This window comes from Aquila chrysaetos, chromosome 11 (genome assembly GCF_900496995.4).
Source record: "Aquila chrysaetos chrysaetos chromosome 11, bAquChr1.4, whole genome shotgun sequence".
NCBI lineage: Eukaryota > Metazoa > Chordata > Aves > Accipitriformes > Accipitridae > Aquila > Aquila chrysaetos.
The window spans coordinates 19955751-19975141 of NC_044014.1; the positions used below are offsets into that span (position 1 = coordinate 19955751).

General features: G+C 42.4%; 1 protein-coding gene across 6 annotated transcripts in view; it reads left to right on the forward strand.

Moving 5' to 3' along the window:
• Positions 1-241: 241 nt before the first annotated feature.
• SLC16A12 (solute carrier family 16 member 12) overlaps positions 242-19391 on the forward strand; it is a 38162-nt gene continuing 19012 nt past the window's right edge. For 2 of the 6 annotated variants that reach the window (XM_030030195.2, XM_030030191.2), the window contains exon 1: positions 3317-3492. The gene's annotated coding sequence lies outside the window, so the exon portion shown is untranslated. Of the gene's footprint in view, positions 969-1252; positions 1339-3120; positions 3217-3314; positions 3493-19391 lie in introns of those variants that run through there. The other 4 variants (XM_030030197.2, XM_030030194.2, XM_030030198.2 and 1 more) reach the window with 4 other exon arrangements.

Consider the following 19391-nt stretch of genomic DNA (forward strand, 5'->3'; position numbering starts at 1 on the left):
CAGCTTCACCCCACGGTGTGCAGAAGGAGGGGGAAGCGCGTGCAGACCAGTCTCTCCTGGACACCTCATGCCACTGTCATGTGCAGACTAGCTCTGTCACCTGGAAAGGGGAGTCTTTTCCAATTAATAACCCGCCCCGAAGCTGCCGTGCTTACCCAAATTATGTGTACTTCCTTCCGTTGAAGGATTTTGAACTTACCCTGGAAGAACAGTGTATCAATGGCCTCCCAGCCACCCTCTCCCCCGGCTCTGCACTGCTGGGAGCTTTGTAGTTGCCCTTTATAGCAGTGCTGAAAGGCAGCAAGGTCCTGGGTGAAAGACAGGAACCAGGCAGCCCTTGTGTGGTGACAGTGTTTGGGAAGGGTAAGGAAAGGTCCATTTTATCTTTGTTCTCATGGAAAGTGTCGCAGAATGTTTAATGTCCCTTCTGAGCAAAGACCTGCTGTTTTCCAGATCTTGTCTGAAAACCCGTGCAGTATTCAGCAGGCCACTTAGTTTATCTTCCTTGGATAAACAAAAGGCTGCTGGAATTTGAAACTTGTTCCAAGAGTCTAGGGTCCACAGCCTGCTGAAATCTGTGTGAGTCCTTCCCCCGGTCTGGGGCTTTGAGTCGAGTTTGAAAATGTAAAGGCTAGCAAGCAACGGCAGCACGACTCCTAATGGTGTATAGGGCATGCGGGGCTGGTGTATATGACAGAGGGCCATCTGTATGCACAAGTTTTGGTGTTGTTTCCACTCTTGAGTGTTGCCTGACTTTGGAACGGTTTAAAAACACCTTCTGAAATGTCCGAGAGCTCTGATCCAGGAATCCCAGTACAGGCTTTGCCTTAATGGGGAAAAAAAACCCCTCTTAAAGCGATGAGAGTACCCGTGGCGCTCCTGAGATGCCCTTTTCACGTTGGTGAAGGTACCACGCGGGGAGGGATTCCTGGTCCCGCTGGTGACAACGTGAGGGAGCCGGAGCCGCGGTAAGGGGGAGGGCCCCGCCGAGCCCCCCGGGTCCCGCTGCAGGGCAGCGCCGGCCAGGCGGCGGGCGAAGGGAACCAGCCGGCGAGGTGGGCGACCGAGGCGGCCGGGGAAGCCCCCGCGGGGGGCGGTCTGAGGCGCCTCGCGGAGCGGAGATGAAACCGGGCTGCTTCCCTGCCTCCTCGCCCCGTCTGCCGGGGGATCGGCGCCGCAAAGCCCCGATCGCGGGGCGGGCGCTGCCCCGGCCCCCGCCCCGGGCCCGCGGGAGCCACCGCCCCCGGGGGGGGGGGACACGGACGGGGGGGACACACAGGGACAGCGCGCACCGACGGGCCCCGCTGCTCCCGCCGCCGCGGGGGCTGCAGCCTGCAGGTAGGGGCGGCGCGGGGGGCCGCGGGGCTCGTCCCGGGAGCGGCAGGCAGGGAGGGAGGCAGGGGGCGAGCCCGCGGGGGGGCGCTGGGTTTCGGGGGGCCGCGGTGGCCGCGGCTGGTGGCCGCGAAGGCAGGGGCGCGCAGCGGGGCGGGCGGGCGGGCGGCGCGGAGCTCTCCGGCGGCAGCGGCGGCTGCGGTTTGCAGCGCTCCGGAGGGGCTTCCCCCGGGTCGCTTTCGTGCCCTGCCTGCATCGTGGAGCCTAGAACTGCAGAAACGTTTAACAAAAAAAGAAAGAAATGTAAACCCCACCATTAAGTTCAGTAACTGTATATATGTGCGTAGGTATATACGGGCTGTTGGTTAGATGAAATGCTAGTCAGACAGCTAAAGAATAAACAGCGTTTCAAGTTCCTAGATGGTATGAGGAAAACTTAATTCTCTCTTTTTGTGTCGCGTAAGCAGAAAAAACCATACCTGTTCAGAGACGGCCGCGAGAGATGGCCGAGCGAGGCTTTTCTGCGTGCGCCGTGCCCGTGGGCGTGCGGACCCTCCCGGCTGCCACTAGACTCCACACCACTTGTACAGGCTGTGTAGTACACCGTGTGGGTGGAAGTGGCTCCCAAAATTGCTCCGAAAACCGAGGCGCGGGCTGCTCGGTGACGGGCTGGAAGAGCTGGTCTGTGGTCTTCCACAGAAATAGTTAGCTGTGAAAGCGGCTACTCACAGTGATCCCTGTCCCGAGCGGCCTTGATGCTTCTTCTGGGATATCAATATAATTCATCTCCAGGAGAATACTTAGTCGCTTGCAGGACTTAACCAGGTGTGCAATGATATATTTAGGCCAGGTGGTATTGTAGGCATGTGTCTTACAGGAAATTTTGTGTTCACAGGCAGGCTGACTAAGTTCAGGAAACTGTTCAATGAAAAAAAAAAAAAAAAAAGCCCAAAGACACAATGACTATTATCCTTATTTTGAACTTTCTGATAATTTGCCACTCATTTATTGACACGTTCTGTTTAATATTTCCAGGGGTAAGTTATTAATTAGGTATTTGGGATGAATTTGGGTTTGCATGATAGCCTTTTGACTGAATTGATTTCATGAAGTTAACAAGCTGGTTGGGGTAGCTGAGTCTGTTTGTTGTTGTAAGTCCGCTCCTGGAGTGGCAATGAGGAAACATTTCCGCTAGCGCTGGGAAATTTGAGGATAACATGAAACTTAATGAAGTGAAATGGGATTGCATTTTGCTCAGGGTGATTCTATTATGCCTCAGTTAGGGCTGTATTATTGCTCACCTTGAATCATTAGCTGTTACTGTCTTTTCACGTGAATTTTTTTAGCTATATATTGCTTGCTATTTTATGCGCTTTTTGGTTTATATTTTTTCACTTGCATTATATTTAATTTTTACTTTTCCATCTTTTGCAACAGTGTAACAGAAGCTGTGTTTTAATGGAAAGTTTCTCAGGGCTTCCGTTAGGGGTTTCCATCTTAATGTCTTTAAAATACAATCATTAACTCTTGCCTTAAAAACAAGCTGGAAAGTGATGATGAAAGACAATATAGCACAGTGTGTAACTTTATTTTACAAAGCTTTATCAGAATTGATTTAACTGATATGTAAAGGGGGCAAACCTCAGAAACCTTCTTTTCCCCCAGCTTGCATATTTGCTTCAGCTACAAGCTGTATTTTGTTTACCTAATGAGCGGCTCGCTACAGTAGATCTCCTGACTGACTGGGTTTGCTAGGTTTGTTCTTGCCCATGACTGCGAGGTAGAGGACTAGGAGACCCCCAGGAATCCCTCCCAGATCCGTATTCCCAGGCCAAGATCCTACAGACTGGGCACAGAGGGGGAAGATTTTTCAGATGTTTTGATGTAAGCACAAGTGCTTCCTCAGGGAGAAATTTGGCATGTGTTTCCTTAGACAACTGTGCTTGCGTAAGCAGCCCCCTGCCACCCTCTGAGCTGTACTAGTACAACCATTTGTGGGACTGGTGGTGAACCGCATCGGGGAACTGCCACGTGTTCAAAAGCATCTTTTCTTCTTTGGTTATCGATTACTTTTAACTCTGATCTGTCTGACGGTGTGGCTGCTGTGTCAGGGCTGAGAAGGTGGCCTGGGAGGAGGGAACGTGTGGCAGGGAGCAGGAGGTAAGGGCTGTTTCTGCTGGCATTGCTGCTGCTGAAATTGCTGCTGAATAGTTGCTTATTGGATTGTGGTCAGTGGTGGATGACATGCGGTTATGGCAGTTGCTTGGAAAATGTAGCTGAATGCTCAAATATCTTAATGCAGTTGTGTGCACGTGCAGTTAGCTGTATACATGAAGAACTGATTCTGTATTTCTGTTGTAATTCTGAGTTTTCACCTAATGATTTTACTTTCAGGATGTATAGCTATGTGTTTGCATAACTTCAGGATACATTTCCTACGCTATTCCCTCTTGCAGTATAAGCATTTCAAACGCTCATTTTTCTGGAAAATAGACCTAGGCATTATAAGGGTATGAGTTTTATTAATCAGATTATATTCAGCTGGATAGGTGGATGCCTAAAATTCTAAGAGGGAAGATTAAAACCCCTAAGAGGGTGTCTCTAATCCTAGAGAGCATAATTGTCACCTGCATGCAATTTACTCTTTTACATGTACATATAATGTTAAATGTACTTTTGAATGTAGTGTAGACCTGCTGTTAATTTCTGAATGGCAGAAGTGATTAGGCAAATAGCACTGTTTTAATTGGTATGGTGAGACTTAAAAGTCAGTGGAGCATAAGCTTTCCATAATCTGCTGTAACTTATTTCAGTCTGGAGAGCATTGCTTTATGGAGCATTTATGCATCGCTTTAGGACTTGTTCTCATTCTTACTTTAGACACTTTGTTTCTCTGTGATGATCCTATTGTACCCAGTAAGAAAACACTTTCAGCACATCAACTTCTGTGTAGTATGTGTGCATATTTAGAGAATGATGGTACACTTCCTCATTCACAGAACTTGAAGGATTAATTACTTGCTATTACAGTCTTTATTCAACAGAGGAAAATCACAGAATTTTTTTCTTCTAACCTAAAACAAGAAACTGTATTAGAGTTAAGAAAAATATTTTACCTTTATTGTTTGTCCTATGGTAGGTCACTACAGCTGCAGTCTGGATTATTTTCTTAGTCTCATGTAGATTTAAAAAAGCACATTTAAAAAAAAAAATCTTCATTTTACCCATGTCTTCTAAGAGGAAAAGGGTTTCTTACCAGCAGCTATTGTTGCCTGTATTAATTGACATATATTGACATGTCTGTGAGCAGTAAAATGGCAAGCTACAGTTTGCCTGCAGGTGGTAGGCTCCTAGCCTGTGGTATGGAGAAATTTGGAAAGGTGCAATCCTTTAAAACCAAAATCAAAGGCATCCAGGCTAATAACTCAATTTTTCTTCACTGAAAATTGAAGGTGTTTTCTATTCAGCTTATTGAACTGCAAAGATAGTTTTGTTTTCTTCTTTGGAAGCTGTCTGCACTTGCTGTGATGTGGTAAGTGGGAGAGCCATTGCCAGCTTGGCATAGGACTATATACCAATTCAGGACATATATAGGACTATATACCAATTCAGCTGCTCTGGATGAAGATACCCAGATGAAGACTGCCTTTTTCTGGATTGTCTCCTTGTCTCTCTTAGGCTTGTGGGATGCTGGGTATAGCTACATGCAGGGCAAGCTATGATCTTCTGAAGACAAAATCTTTGGAGTTAAGGTCCCTCATCCTTCTGCTTTTGCAAGAAGCATTCTCCGTTTTCAGTGGTGCTGAATGCCCAGCTGCTCAGATGACACCTGTCTGGCACGGTCATAGACACCGTGGTAGTACAGGTCAGGAGCCCCCAGAATGCGGGTATAGCCAGGAGGCACATACAGTATCTTTCCTTTCACTGTAAAGGCAAAATCCATCACTTCTGTCTCTGCAGCATTTTAAGATGTGCAGGTCCCCGAGGCAAGAGATCATCGCTTCGGCAGCAAGATAACTTACTCAGTGGTAAGATTAGTTAGCAATTTGTGGCAGACTTCTTCCCTGGAGCCTGCGGCAGCTGGGAATTGTGGAACTGGCTTGAGGGAATGAGGCAATATGTTTTATTAGCGAGTTGGGATGAGCTTAGTCTTCATTAGTAAAACTCTATTAGTTAATTTGCATACCAAAAAAAAGCCATCGAATAGTTGTTTCTCAGCTGCAGTTCAGTGTTGGAGAATTGCAAGTTATCCACAAGCAAGATATTCTTGGTTCTTTCCCCTGGGACTTAAAACAAATGAAGCAGCACTTTTTGTTGTTGTTTGTTTCATGCATCATATCTATTAGTTTCTGCTTGTTTCATTTGATGGGATAATGAAGTGAGAAGGAAGTAAGTGAAGTGATCTTTAGTGTTTGCTTTTAGAGAGTGTTACCTGTTTTCACTGAAGGATTGCTGGTCTCTTTTTTTCCTTTTCTGGTGTTTTATTGTAAGATCATTTTCTGGGCTTTAGTGTGAATGCTGTCTCGGAGTGTTATGTAAATAACGGAGAAGAATGAAACAACTGTCTTTTTATATGTGTTGTATGTCTGGTCTATGTTGTGGATGTACCTCCACATTTGCACGCACCAGGAGACAGGTTTGCAAGTTGATGCAAAGTATAAGTTGGGTAATGCTATTTAAGTGAATGGAGTTAAAATTAATGTAAAAACAATACACCTGAGATAAACTGGACTCCTTTTACTATTAAACATTATTTTCTTTGACTGTTCTGATTGTCACAAGAATCTGTTCAGTTTCTGGGGAGTATTGTGCTTGAATGCTTTTTGAATGGTAAGTACATTAGTTGCTGCCAGAGGTTTGTCGTAACAGTGTCCAGAAGTAGTGGTAATGTTGCAGACCTAGGCCATATGTGGATATTTAGATATAACGTACGTTATTGTTCTTTTAACTCAGTGGTAGGTTATTTATGGAGAACTAATTTGTCACCCTTTCCTTTCCAACTCTCCAAGTTTTTTGTGCGATCTGGGAGAGACTGGGAATTATAAATTTTCCTTCTGCTTGATGAGAGCTGGCCTGTGCTTGTTAAGAGAAATGTCTCTTCTGGTCTTGACACAGTGATGCCATCAAAATTATATCCATAGCTTGCCAAGAGATGTGGCCAAACTTCTGGGATTCCTCAATTGTCTCAGTTTGCCAGTGTCCTTGCCTACACACACCATTTGTACTCCATTTCTTCTGGGGTAACAGCGTACCCAATGTTTGGAAGCTTCTCTTGAATTAATTTTAAGCATTAGATAAGAGTGCAGATGAAAATATGGTAAAAAAAAAAAATCAGTTCTTGATTGCAAAGTTGGAAGCAAAGTTCCAGATAGGAGACAAATAGAAAAAGAAAACATTGTCTTTGGATATTTAAAAAAATGAAAGGTGTTTCCTAGCCATTGCAGAAGATCCTAGAGGTAAGTTTTGAGTACAAAAACTGAGAAGATGTTTTAGCTAGGAACCACCAAACTCCTGCATCCCCTTTTCTGAATAGGGCCTGAAAGTAGTTTTGAAGTTGGAAGTTTAACTCCTCATCCTCAGTCCTCAGCAGGATGGTGCTGACCTCTTTCTCTCCCTTTGTTCAAGATGGAAACAGTCTCCTGTCTTTCCCTTTTTTTTAATTCAAAGCTTGCTTCCTTCCTTCCTGCAGTTTCTGGATTTCTCCCAGTGTGATGACTCACATTTCCTAGATGTGAAATGCAAATGTGGGAAGTGGGATCTTTCCCCTGCCTCTCTAGGGGTTTCTCAGAGTCTATGGTGCTGTTGAGTTTCTTGATTAATCTGTCCCTCCCGATTCAAATGGTTTTCCTGTTGGCCCCAGTGTTTTGGGGGCTGTTACAGTACTTAATAAGTCATGTCTTAGAGTGTTCATTGTACATGCATCTTAAACTTGGTTGGCTTTGAGAGCTTCCTGAAGACCACACAAAACTTCTTAATTTAGTCTGTCGACATAGGCAAATACCTCCTCCTCCTCTCCATTTTAGGGCTTACCTCGTCAAGTTGTCATGTTTGACAATATCAAGCTCCTTCGACAGAGGAGTGTTTGGAGCTTGTTCAGGCAACCTGCTGGCTAGTGCACAGTTGGGAAGCTGGTAGTGTAGGGCTGTGCGCTGTTTGTCTGTGGTCACTGTCCCAGCTCCTCTCTGCTCTGTCTTTGTTTGCTGATACTGCAATGGACTATGTGGTCCCACGTGAAATCATATGCATTACTCGTATGCTTTCCACAAGGTACTGGGGTATTTGGATTGGTAATTTCTTGGCTTTGTGTTTGTTCCTCTCCTTCAGAGGCCCCTGTAATCGGACCTTCAAGTTCATCACCTTTATTTCCCCATGAAAGTCACTAAAAGGACAGGGTAAGGAAGAGCTGAAATAAGAAGAGTCAAAACCCAAAGGGTTCCACTTTCAAGGCACGTGCCAGCTTCACCTTTCTGTCACTGAATGCTGCATCCGGTCTCTCAGCTATTGAGGGTGAAATTTCCTGGGCCAGGGGCATCACACTCAGCCTTGCTGGTTTGGGTTTGTGTGGCAGGGTTTTGGTAACGGGGGAGAGGCTACAGGGATGGCTCCTGTGAGAAGCTGCTAGAAGCTTCCCCGGCTCCAAGTGGGACCCACCGCTGGCCAAGGCCAAGGCCATCAGTGACGGTGGTAGCACCTCTGGGAGAACAGAGTTAAGAAGGGAAACCTGCAGAGGAGAGGGGAGTGGAATGTGAGAGAAACCCCTCTGCAAACACCAAGGTCAGTGAAGAAGGAGGGGGAGGAGGTGATGCCGCTGCAGCCCGTGGTGAGATGGCAGGCTGTCCCCCTGCAGCCCGTGGAGGTGAACGGTGGAGAAGATGGCCACCTGCAGCCTGTGGAGGACCTCATGCCAGAGGAGGTGGCTGTGCCCAAAGATGGCCGTGACTCCATGGGAAAGCCTGTGCTGGACCAGTCTGTGTCTGAAGGACTGCACGCCGTGGAAGGGACCCACACTGGAGCAGTTCGTGAAGAACTGCAGCCCGTGGGAAGGACCCAAGTTGGAGAAGTTAGTGGAGGTCTGTCTTCCGTGGGAGGGACCCCACGCTGGAGCAGGGGAAGAGTGTGAGGAGTCCTGCCCCTGAGGAGTGAGCGAGCAGCCTCATAGTGCTTTGCTGCCAGCTGGGCTTAGACCATGACACTTGCCTATACAGGCTTGGTTCAGTGTCAATGTTCAATAAATATCTATAGCTGGTTTTAAAACGCACTGCAGCACTGAACTTGGTGGGAGCATGGGGGCTGCCTTTTTTATCGTTACAAACGTTTGAGTTTGTAACCTAATATTTTCAGTTGGTGCTTAAGGAATCAATTAGATGTGATATTCCCATCTGAATGTGCTGCTGTTGTTACACTTCTCATTAGAAGCAGTTTTTCATTTTTTTAGAGGAAACATTTCTGGTAGTTCACATACCTTTTTTAAGCATTGCAGCCTTCCAGATGAGATCCTGTCAGTTTGGATAACAAACTACTGCCTATCTCTTCTCACCATAATCATGTCCTGTGCTGCAACATGTTCCTAGAGAGTTCTCTCCCTATTGACTGCATCTGTCGGCAATCCTGCTTTCATGTGAATATCCCCTTAAATTACACTTTCTTCCAGAAAAGCTTGAAAGTTACACTTTCTTCCATCAAAGTTTGAAAATTACACTATTTGACCTGCTTAATCTAACAAACCAACACTACTTCTTTTGGCTGAAGGCAAAAGGCATTGGGAAGCTTCTTCATGAAGTTCCCTCTGCCTGTTGACTCCCTTTTTCTCTCTTTGCTAAACTTCTGCAATAGTGTTTCTTAATTTAATTAGTCTGAGTGGTCCTTGGGGCAGCTACAGCATGACACCAGCAGTAGCAAGCAAAAGTGCCTTTTCTGAAGGGACTGAAAAAAGTCCTTCTGTGGGCAGAGAGAATATTGAAATGGAAATCGGCTGGGCAAGAAGAGCCAGCTGAGAGCAGCGGCACTTCCCCTCCTGAAGGGCCTGAGTTAATACAAAGACTAGGTAGTTTCTCCACTTGAGTGATATTAGTGCTGTGCTCCAGTAGCATCTAGGGCTTTTTGTATAAAAGCTGTTTTCATTATTAAGTATAGAATTAATATTTTCTGTTTCCTCCTCTAAAACAGTTCAGACTATTTCTCTGTGCATCTGATATTTTGTATTAAAAGTGGCCTAAACATTTAATTGGGGGAAAGCAGCTGCCATAAAATGCAACTTGATGACAGCAGAGAAATTGGCATTGGATAAAGAATGTACTGAATGTGGCATCACAACTGATCACAAAGGGCCCTCAAAGTCTCAGCAAAAATATGCAATTTGTGTCATTATGTATTGAAGGACCTGGTTTCTACCCTAAATATGTGAATATCTCAGCAGTCAAAACAGAATGTAATTGGAGAACAATTAAATTGGTCAAATTTCATTTTCATTTTTTGCAAATTGACATGTGGCTGCAATGCAAATTGGCTGGGCAAAAAAGCTTTGTAGCAGAGAAATACCTGTGCATCCCAGCCAGAACTGGCTTCCTGTAGAAGCAAACACTGTTATTTCTGTACCCCGTTCTTTAGCTCAGTGGTGCACAGCACAGATCCCAAGCTTTGAACAGTTACCATTTTGGTTTGCTTAGGGATCCAGATGCAGACTATGTAGGGCACTAGAGCAAGGCAGCACAAGAGAGAATGGGAAATTTAGGATGAATTGTGACTCATCTCCCACCTGATCCACAATCCTCTGCTCTTCATGAAGCCAGTGTTTCATCTCTTTCTCTTTTGTGGTCAGAGTTCATTCTATCGGTGTCCACGTGGTTTAGTCTGATGGAGTATCAAGTTGGAAAGAATAAATAGCATTATCCCACACAGATAGTTTATCCTTAATGCAATAGAGAGTAATCTTCGGGGAGTTGCAACCCACGTGATGTAATTCTGCCTTTTGCTTATGGTGCATGCTACATAGAAACAGCCCACACATGGCTGATGGTAAAATGACACTTGTCAGAGTTTCCAAGTTTTGCTTGTTTGCCAGAAAGGGTGGGATAACAAAATACTTCAAATAAGAGCTCTTGTATGGGCATCTAAGGCATATCGGCAGAGGTATTTTGCAGAGGACTCATTTAGCAGGCAACTTTACTCTTTTACTTTTATGCAAATGAGAAAGTAAATCTTGGGAGACAGTTATGAAAGCCTGGTACATGAAGTTACTCCTTCGATAAACTCCTTGAAAATTAAAAAAGTTAGTTTTATTGCTCCTAGAGAATATAGCAAGCATGTAAATGATGTTGTCAATTTATCAATTCCTCCTGACAGGGAAGGACTATGCAGTTGGCACTGAAGCACTAAATAAAAACCAGGTGGGGAAAGAATGAAAAAAAACCCCAGAGGATGTGAAGGTGGTGACAGGCAGGATAATGTGTGAAACAAGTGGGGTGTGTTTTAGGGTGGCTGTGAAGGAGGAAAAGGAAATCAGCTGGCACTTGAGGGCTGATTAAAAGTTGGTTGGGATTTTTTTTTTTTCTTCAGGTGAATTTGGAAGTTTGTAGTAATTTAAAATTTATCAAATGCAGTCTGCCCTAATGTGAAATGCCTGCTTAAGAAGAAAAATGGTATAAGGGTGCAGGATTTGGAGCATGCAGCAGAACTTTGTTCAGGAAGGTTCATAGGCAGACATTGCTAGCAACACCTTCCAGGTGTTTTTCAGGCTAACAACATACACAGGTGTTACTTAACTGAAAATGGAAACTTAGCTCAGTGTGACATCTCTTAGCTAAGAAATAGATATTAATTTAATTTGACCTTAATTTTTGTTTACCAGTTTTAATGTGAGATCAAGTTTATCCTGTTGTTATTATGGTGTCATTGAATTTATGGGTGAAGCAACAGTTCCCTGTAACAACTGTTCTTTGGGATGCTCCAAGTTACTCTTTCAGGTAATTCAGAAGATGCAATTTAAATAATGCTATCATAATAGAGTTTGTTCTTTAGCTGGGGTGAACTTCCACTGTAAATAGATGATGTTCTTGAAAAACATCACTAGGGCCTGTTCTCTTTCACGGAAAAAACTTAATTTCACCTAGAGAAGATTTTAAGGAATATCATCCCCTGATACTCTCAAGATAGAAACGTTTTAGACATAATCTTTGTTGTCTGACCATTCTTGAGGTTTTTTTGTTTCTTTTGTCATCCATGTAATAAGCTGTTTAAAGTGAAACTGATCCCACTAAAAGAATTACTGATAATGGGATCTAGTTAAGGGACAATTACAAGGTTGGCTGGCATAACAGGATAAGAGGATAACTGTTGAGTCCTCCTTTTAAGTCTCTTGTTTTTTGGTTCCCAAGCTGACATGTGCTGAGACTTTGACCAAATGATACTCATATGACTATCCAGTCTGAACAGCTAGCAAATGCATTTCTTCACGATGGCTCCTTGACCAGTAATGTCAATAAGGAAGCTGAGATAGAGGAGTCAGGACTACTTTTTTTTTTTTTTTTTACACATTCTTGTAACTCCTGTGGGAGCATGGTACCAGGTTGAAAGCCTATACTTACTTCTACAATCTTTTCCTGAATTTCTTAGCCAGGTGTTTGTTTTTATAAACTTCCTAATGCAGCGGTTCAAGATGCCGTGATAAATGGCCTGCAGTTGGTCTGTAGGATCACATGAAGCAGCAGAGCCTGCATAGTTTTCTTCTGAAGTGTTTCCATTTGAGAGTTTGCTGATAGGAGTGTTTGGGTGTTTTACAGGAGATTTGGCAGGCTAGGCTGGTTCTGTGGCTGTAAATGCTCTGCTGCTCTCAGCTGCTGTAATTAGGACTGGGTTTAATAGGAAGAAGAGATGGAACATTTTTATTAATTCTTTCATGACCAGTTCTTAGATAAATTTCTAATTTATTTTCTTAGATAGCATCAGTCTCTTTCTCTCTTTCTTCTCTTTTAAAGTCCTTTAAAATTTCACCATTTATGGGGTCTCTTATCATTTCTGTCTAACATTTAACAAGATGACTCCCTAACATCTTGTCTTGCTGCTCCATATGGGCTCTTTTCCTCTTTCTTTTATAGCTATCTGCCTTTTCAGTGTAGCTGTTGAAGAGAAAAGACAAACATGATACAATCTGGGGAAAGCAGTTTCCTGTTTTTCTACATACTGTCTCATTATTCCTAATGTAACTCAAACTTCTCTTCTGTAAAATTTCTGCCCTCCCTGCTTAAAGATTAGTTTTCCTGCCAGAGGCACTCTTGGGTCCTTTGCTGCAGAGTCCTTGGTCTCGTGCTTTTTATGAGTTAAGCTAATCCCATGCTTCTTGTGGTCAGCTGTTTTTTTCAAGCATTCTCTCCAATTACATCTCCATTCCTTAAATGTGAACATAAGCACGTTTGAACACTTACTGTAATATTCTGCTTGTTGACAGTTCTGTGTGTCTATGGAGCTGGGAGGATACAAGAGAGGAGCTGTATGGGAACACCACAGAAAATGAAAATGGAAACTAATTTTTAAAGAATTAAAATAGCCAGAAATCTGAAGAGCAAAGGTAAAACATAATTAATAGGACAGGTACATTTTTTTCACGTTTCACTTACCAAAACAAAAACATTCTCTATGGAGAGAAATGTTCTTTAACATAAAATTGAGAAAATGTATTTCTGGGCTGCAATACTAATTAGCAGAAGTACACCCTTAAGTCGCATGGAAAGTTCCTGCTTGATCGTTCCTCAAAATGATGTAATCAAGCAGCTGCACCAGAATTCACTCAGCAGAGGGAACTTGAGGCACTTTTCTCGAAGCTTTAAAGATTCCCTAAAAGCTAAAATAAGCTATTAAGCAAGGATCTAGTTGAAATATGGATGGCTTGGTGAGGCTGAATGGAAGCCTGAGCATGAAGAATGTGCTGATCTGCCCAAGACGTGGTGGTTGTTAACTTTCAGTGTGTGATTTCACTAAGACAAACTGTTGCTTGTGAGTAGATGCGTGTTTTCACAATGTACATGCTGTCAAATACGTTCTTCCTGGTCAGAGATTTTTTTTTTTTTTACAACATGCTAAGAGTTTTTCCTCTTGTCCTCCATCTGTTTCCTTGTCTTTCATTTTAGTACTTGATGTTTCCTTCCCATTTTAGTAGCTTCCCTGTTGTTATTTTCAGAAATTTGTATATAGTGACACACATATAAGCAAGCCTTCTTGTACAAAGATGTGTTCACTGGTATGTACCTATGGCTATATTATTTATATATATTATATATATAATATATTATATTATGCTTTTTTTAATAGAGAAAATGTGATCTATGAAATTACTTCTCAGAAATACCTAACCCTGTAAAGCAACATTCATCAGTAGTTGCTGTTGAAAACCTGTTTCAGGAAACAGCAGATGTCCTGTTTTTTGTCTTAAACTGTTGCCTTTCCAGTATTTAGAGATTTTTCTTCCATTCCTGCTGGGGATTATATTAACGCACCATGGTATATACAATAATGATATATTATCATTATTAAAGGGAAAATTAATAGTGGCTTTGAAATGATTGTAGGGGTATCTTAATTTTACAGAGTTCAAGGTTTCAGCTGAAAACCTTCCAAGAAAGTTAATGGTCACAGTGACAGTTTGCTATCATATGGTGGGTATTGTCCATTAGAAGAGCACGTACGTATCCTAATAGCTTTATTTCAGAACATAAGCTTGTGTGAATGAAAGGAAATAACCTGCCTTGCCTTTTCACGCCTGATTAGTTTTGCAAACAAATCTTGCATATTGAAGGAGAAGATGAATTGATGCTAACAGCAGCCCTAGAACATCAGGCAAATAGAGGCAATTTTCTGGATAGCTTGTTCTGTAGGTACAGAATTTGTTTTCTAAAATAGTCACGTCCTTTCCCTTTAGAAAGCACTTGTGCAAGATTCACATCTTGAAAATTAACAGTGAAAAGTATTTTTCTGTGTGAATTGTTAAAAACCTGACAATGCCACTCAGGCTCTGAACACTTCAAGAACAGGGGAAAAAGATATCTGTAAGTGCAGTTCCTCATTTTACTAAAACCCAGCCAGGAACCTCAAGCACATTATAAACTGAATTATTTTTACATAACTTGAATAAGGCTTTTCTCTAAACAGAAGGGCTGAAAAGGTGACAACTGCAAAAGAGCTCAAAGTACGTTTTCTGTAAGTACATCACTGAGATTCTAGATGAGAGCGTATCAGTTTCCCATGGTCTTGCCTCCTGCTTTCTTGGCTTCCCCTCTGCCGAGGAGTGTGGGAGCACTGGGTGGCAGCTGTCCCAGGACACTGCAGAACGGTTGCCAACACTTCCCCAGGCTGTGACCCCCCCCACCAGGGAGGTATGCTGGAATCAGTGTCCATCTGCATTGATTTCTTATCGGAGATGAGACGTAAAAACTGGCAGCAACCACAGTTTCGGGTGGCCTTTGGCACATGCAGGTGTGTGCAGGAAGACGTGTCTCCGTAGTCTTCGGCCCCTCGGTTTTATCCAGGCAGAGCCGCACTGTTGGTGCCTGAGCACTCCTGGAGTGCCTGATAACATCCTAGTTTTCTCTGGAGGGATCAGAATAGCATTTGCTTGGTATCTCCTTTGCTAGGTCATCTCCAGCTAACCTAAGAGAGATTAATTTTTGGATCCTTATCACCAAAGTAGAATCTGTAAAAGAAGGGGAGAGTAGTGATTTCCACAGACTGACTGCATAGTGGTCTAAGAAAAAATGTCCTATTCCCACATGTTCCATGGCAGCTTTGCAGTGGTATTCTTTCTCAGGGCAAGATTTTCCTGAAGGTGGAAAAATTAATATACCACATGTAGGGAAAGTGTCAGCTGAAGACCACTTTGAATCAAAACCTTTTTCAGCATTTCCAAACAATTATGGTTGTATGTTAACATTTCTTTGAGGATATAATGGGATATTATTAGGTTCCTGATGATTCAGAAAATTATTAGGCTATCACATAATTAAGTTTAACTATAAATGAGAATTGCTTGACAAAATGTTTAGTCATCATTAATGATATGTCATAAATCTCAAAAGTAACAGGTAAATGCAATGTAATTATAAATCAATAAACATATAGGTAGCTCTGTAAACAAACAAAAACCTTTCCACAACTGTTGCCTACCCACTATGTGTTAAAAATAACTATTAGAAATAAATATTAGAAATATTAGGAAAATGTAGAAATATTTAAGAATGTATAGATACTAGCAAAACAATAAGCATCAGACAATTCTGACATTATCTTCTGCTCTCAATATATACATGATATGTCATCAGCAACCCCTCAACACCAAAAATTCCAAAACATTGTCTTAGAAGTCTTGTTGTATAATTGCAGTTATTGGACAGCAGAGACTGATTGTTTCCTCCCCAAAAGGTTTCCTGAGATTTTTTTGTAAGACTTTTTGGTTATTCTCACTTATTTGCAGGAAGGGGAAAGACAGACGTTAAAATTGAGACAGTGATGGTACCATGCCCCCCGCCCCCAGCAGCGTGGCTGTTGGCTATCAGTTGGTCAATTAGTAGCATTCGCCTTTCAGGGAGAAAATGCGTGTTTGATGGAACACGCATGACCATAACCTTCCTAAGGGTGTGCACGCTGATGGGCTCTGCTTGGATTTCAGTAACAGCTGTGTACTCAAGGAAAGTAGTTGAGCCCTGTTGTTTTCATCACAGTGAAAAGTGAAAGGGTGAACACTGCACATACTACTTTAAAAACCTTCCAGAATGTCGGATCGAAAATGCACATTTCCAGGTGGGGTTAAGTAGGCTAAAATCAAGCTTTCTGTGCAAAAGGGTTTTCCTATAAAAATATTCCTTTGTATTTTTTTTACCCTCTGTAGCTAACCTGCATTATTGAAGGACTAACCTAGCCAGAAACTATGTTAAAGGGTCAAAAGGTTTCTGTTATAATTTGCTTAACCTTTTGCTGTAGACCCCTTCTGTCAGGCTCTTGTTTTTCTGTTAGCCCCGTACAATGGTTTCCAGAGAAAAAGGAAATTCATGTTACATTTTTTCATGTGAGTGCTACCAACTTAGCAGACAGTAACTATTTCTGCTGGGGCTCTAGCCATGCCATTTGGTTTAGCAATTTCTGGCAAATTTGACAAATTGAAGAGCCAGTGTTGAAAAGCGATCATTGTGGGAGGCCAGCGCGGCTCTTCCTTTCCTAGCGACACGCTTCTCAGTAGGGGAGCGACTAATGGATGTTGTGCTGTTCCACGACCTTTACTTTTTGCTATCCTTTTCATGTTTCTGCTCTGAGTGTTTTTTGCTCTTGTATAAAAGGCAGTTTTCTGAACTCCTGCCCCTCTTCTGTACCACCCCACTCACCTGTGCCCCTCTCTGGCACCTCCCTTCTCTACCAGCTGGTTAACATCCCTTTGGTTTCCATGTTGCTTCTCCTGTTCCCACATCTATGCTCTGTTCAGTCTGTCATCTTCACAGGCATCTCCCTCCCTCATGCGCACGAACTGAAGCAAATGAAGAACATTTGCTGCTCAGCATAGAGATGGGAGTTAATAAGCTGGGCTCTCATACGATTCATCTTCTCTATCTTGATATGTTTTGGATGGTGGGCAAGTTTTATTAGATATTTGTATGATGCCTAGCACCGTGACACCCACTCTCTGATTAGAAGTCCCAAAGTACTACTAGAATACAAATAGGTTATTAATGCTGCTCTTATTTTGTATCATAAGGAAACCCCTCCTTAAATGTATAAAAGCGGTTAAAGATTTGCAGAGTAAACCGTCCACATTTATGCAGGTGTATTATAGATAAAAAACTGGAAAAAGTTATTACAATCTGTCTTAATATGCTTCTTGTGTTAGTGCTGTGATAGCAATGAAAAGTCAGGTTGGTTTTTGTTTGTTTTTAAATTTTCTTTTTTTTTTTTTACTTTGGTTCCCTGAATGAGCTTTAAGGTAGGTGGTTCTTGATGTTAACCATTTGTAACAGTCTTGGAGAGGTATTATGGACATCTGAGAAGCTGAATGCGTATCTTGCTTTATATAGATACACATCATCCTCAGGCTTACTGGTTTGCACAAGGAAAATTTCAGTGGACCAATCTGCCAATCTCTCAGAAAAGCATAAACTTTGGTTTTATCTAAAGGCTGGACAGAGACATCTTTAAGCAGAGAAGAAAGCTGAGGATATAGAGTAGCAGCCTTAAGATGCTCAGTGGAATTATTTTTATTTAGGAATATAGGGTAGGAAAGGACCTCTTGGGTTGTTTTTAAACAAGTCAAAGTCATAATCATACAGCTCTTAATAAACAGCATCTGCTAAAATCAAAACATGCTGTACTTTTCCAGTTAAATAGCTCTCCCAGGGTGCAGAATGGGACAGCTCTTTATTGGAGAAAATAGATTAGATCAGATTAGGAATAGCCTTTGATTCCGAAGAGCTGTACAAAATTAAAGAGTCTTTACTTCCCATGTGTTTAAGAACAACTTGGAATTTATCTTCCTGCCAGACTGCTGACTGTAGTGCCTACTATGGTATGCAATTGCTGGGAACAGGGAGCAGGGAGCAAAAGGAGGCTGAAAAAGTGCCATTTCTTGACAATCCAGTTGACAGAAGCTTCTGCAGCTGTCGGCATCTTCTATGCTCATATCAAATACTGCGTCCCACTTACATGTGCTGTAGTGTATTTGATGTAGGAAATGAGTTAAGGGGCTAGCAAGCCTCTGGGGAGGGCACTGGTCAGTGGGGAAGGGAGATCCCTGACTCTGTGGAGTTAGAGAAACCTGTGACAAAACGGTAATCGGCTATTAATTGGTAATCAGTATTCTGCCAGTTTGCTGTCTTCCCTTTAACCTGCTACTTCCTTTAAGCTCATTTCTCTACTGCAGATTGTTACAGATAAGGCCATCCTTGATCCTTCAAGACCTAAAAATTAACTCTTTCAAAACACGTTAAATCTTTAATCTTGCACATTTCTAATGATCCACTGTCACTTAGCACTTACAATGTTTCTCTCTGTTACCTGACATTTTTCTTTCTCTCTCTCTCTCCCCCCTTATATCTTTTGCTATTCATTCTGTGCCCTTTTTATTTTTTTTATTCAAAGTTCTTTTCTTCTGTTTTGGGGGTTTTTGTTTTTTTTATTAAAGATGCAGCAGTCAGAGAAAAAAGGAACAGAAAGCAAGAGTATTAAAGCAAGAGGTTAATATGCATGAATGTAGCAAATGACTACAAATAATTAATGCTTGGTACAATCTTAAGGTCAAGAAAAGTAAAAAAGATAGTAGAACTGTCCTAGAGCTACATGAATAGGGTAAATATAGAAAAATATTAAGACTGCCCTAGAGCTAGGTGCATAGGGAGGTAAATGTAGTAAATATATGCAATTCCATTACCTTTCACTCTAAGCATTAAAGAATTTTCTCCAGCTATGCTTAAGCTGCTTTATACCTGTACTTCATAAAATTCATCTGCATGAATGACCTCAAAGTGACTTTGAAAGCTGTGTATGTTGTTGTTTTTCACAAGAAATATAGGGTTTAAATTCATTGGCGTGAATGAACCTGTTCTGGGAGTGTGTCCTGGCGTTGTGGACAGAGAGACTGTCACAAGTTTCTCAGGCCTTGCGCAACCCATCATCGCTGTGAAGGTAGTAAATGGCACGTACAGTTTATGTGTATGTGTGTATCTTACAGTGATCCAGAAAGAAAATTCTAGATAAGTCACCTTCTTATTCTTGTCTCATGTGCATCTCTGTATTATCAAACAGGTAAAAGTAGGTGTTGGATTCTGTGTTTATTTATGCTGGTATACATATTTGGGCCAGCTCCTTTGGGATGGACCGCACAAAATCCTTCCATACAGTTCTGAAAGTAATTGCAAAGGCATCTTAATGTGCAGCCATTTTAGTTTTGTGTAGCCACGATTGTGCAAAGAAGCAGAAAGTAGCAGAGTGAGACCCCCAGTATGGTCCAGGGGCTGAGTGCTCCTGCCGTGGGGCAGCTGTGACACAAAACTGACCTTGTGCCTGTTCCTCTGGTTGAAGCTGTATCCTTCTAC